Genomic DNA, 2,495 nt, shown 5'->3' on the forward strand with positions numbered 1-2,495 from the left:
AAAATTGCAAATAGAGTTCTCCTTGAGGAGAAGAGGGTCTAACCAGCAAAATCTGGACAGGACCCAAGACAAAAAATATTGCTCATTATATCAAACAGACATCTTGTGCTTACCCATGTGGGAAAGAACCTGGCTGAAAGTGAACGCACTAGCCCCGACGCGCGTTTCGCGTAGTTGGCTTCCTCGGGGGGCTGTCAGTGAGTGAGCTTATAATAAAGATACATTTGCATTATACCCAAATCTTGTTGTGTTTCACTCCGCTTTATACTAGTATATGCATTTTTGAGGGTAATACTCCTTGTTCTCTCTCTTGCGCTCTCAGTAAGGTCCCGGCCTAGGGGCCATAACTTCTAATGTGTTTCCAGTACGTCAGTAATTGTTAACCCCATTACAGCCGACTGCAGACCCCGTGGTTAGTGTTAACAGTATGGTGATGCCATCATTATTGGTATTTGTATATTGGAAATTTTTCACTCTTTGGAAAACTTAGGAAAGGTTTTACAGAGGATAGAGAATGAGACAGCAAAATGGCAAACCCAATAATCGGACATAGTTATGAAACCACTTCTAATATTGTGATGGTCACCACTGTGCCACCAATATAGACTACTGGACTCCATAAGATCTCTAAAGTGTCCTATGGTATTTGGCACCAAAACACGAGCGACAGTTCCTTGAGATCCAGTAAGTTTCTTGGTGCTGCCTTCAAGGATCGGACTTGTTTTCCGGTACGTACCGCAGACGATTGAACGTCTTGAGATCTAGGGATTCGAGGACAAGTCATCAAATCAATCTCTGTCATGTTCAGTTCCTGACGATGTCTCAGTGTGGTGGAGGAATTATCCTGCTGCCATCAAGGAATACAGCTGACATCAGTGGGCACTGGGTCTTACAATGTTAAGTATATTGTATGTGTCTCATCCACGTAATGCCAGGACCCGAAGTTTCCTAGCAGAACATTTCCCCAGCACTCTGCCTCCGAGGGACTCGTCTTTCTCATACTGCATCCTGGTGCCATCTCTTCCTTAGGTGAGCGACGGACACACACGTGTTGTGAACTCTGTTTTTGGGCTCCCTCTTGTGGTCACAAGTGGTGCTGTGTGAGTGTTGTCTTTGGTCTCTCTCTGGTGGCTCTTTTGTCATTCTGCGGGTCTGAGGTTGGATCAGCTGTCTCGTTATCTGTTAGCTGGTTCCTATTTAGTTCATCTGGACTCTCAGTGGTTGCCTGCTGTCGTTGTATTCAGTGCTACTCTGATTGCTCCTGTCTACATCCGTTATCAGTCTCTCCAAGAGAAGCTTGCTGGTGCTCTGGGGTGCTGAGTTGCTCCCCCCACATCGTTAGTTGGTGTGGGGGTTCTCGCATTCTCTGCGTGGATATTTTTGCATAGGGTTTTTTACTGACCGCACAGATCCCTTGCTATTTTCTGCTATCTAGCGTTAGCGGGCCTCATTTGCTTAACCTGTTTCATCTCTGCGTTTGTCTTTTCCTCTTAACTCACCGTTATTATTTGTGGGGGGCTTCTATATCTTTGGGGTATTTCTCTGAGGCAAGTGAGGTCTTTACTTTCTCTTTAGGGGTAGTCAGTTTCTCAGGCCGTGAAGAGACGTCTAGGATTTCAGGAAACGTTCCACGGCTACCTTTAGTGTGTTTGGTTAGAATCAGGTTTGCGGTCAGTCCAGTTACCACATCCCCAGAGCTTGTCCTATTATCTCTGACTTAGTTGGTTAGATTTGTGATCCTAAGCCACTGGGATCATAACAGTACAGCAGGCCTGAAAAGTGTTTAATGCATCGCAGAAGTGGGATAAGAGGAGTCCTGAGTACAATTTTTTTTTTTTTTTTTCCCTCTCCCTTTGCTGCAGTCTGTCCAGCTTCTCTCATCCCCTTAATCTCTGGGTGGCTTTGAGTTCAGCTGCAGACATGGATATTCAGAGTCTGACTTCTAGTGTGGATCATCTTGCTGCAAGGGTGCAAAGCATTCAGGATTTTGTTGTTCACAGTCCTATGTCTGAGCCAAAAGTACCTATTCCTGAGTTTTTTTCTGGAGATAGATCTAGGTTTCTGAATTTTAAGAATAATTGTAAATTATTTCTTTCTTTGAGACCTCGTTCCTCTGGTGATTCCGCTCAGCAAGTTAGAATTGTTATCTCCCTGTTACGTGGCGACCCCTGTTATGACCCCAATGGCGAGGGTCTCAGAGGAACGTGGAAGTCTGCAGAATACAAAAATCCAGCTCATAGGGCAGTGGTAACTGGGTTGACCATATATCTACTCCTAACGCCAACACTAGAAGTAGCCGGGGATCATTCCTACGTTGATTCTAGATGACACGCGCCAGCCGGAGAATCTAGCTACCCCTAGTAGAGGAAAACAAAGACCTTTCTTGCCTCCAGAGAAAGGGACCCCAAAGCTGGATAGAAGCCCCCCACAAATAATGACGGTGAGGTAAGAGGAAATGACAAACACAGAAATGAACCAGGTTTAGCACAGAGAGG

Source organism: Ranitomeya variabilis, chromosome 5 (genome assembly GCF_051348905.1).
Source record: "Ranitomeya variabilis isolate aRanVar5 chromosome 5, aRanVar5.hap1, whole genome shotgun sequence".
Taxonomy (NCBI): Eukaryota; Metazoa; Chordata; class Amphibia; order Anura; family Dendrobatidae; genus Ranitomeya; species Ranitomeya variabilis.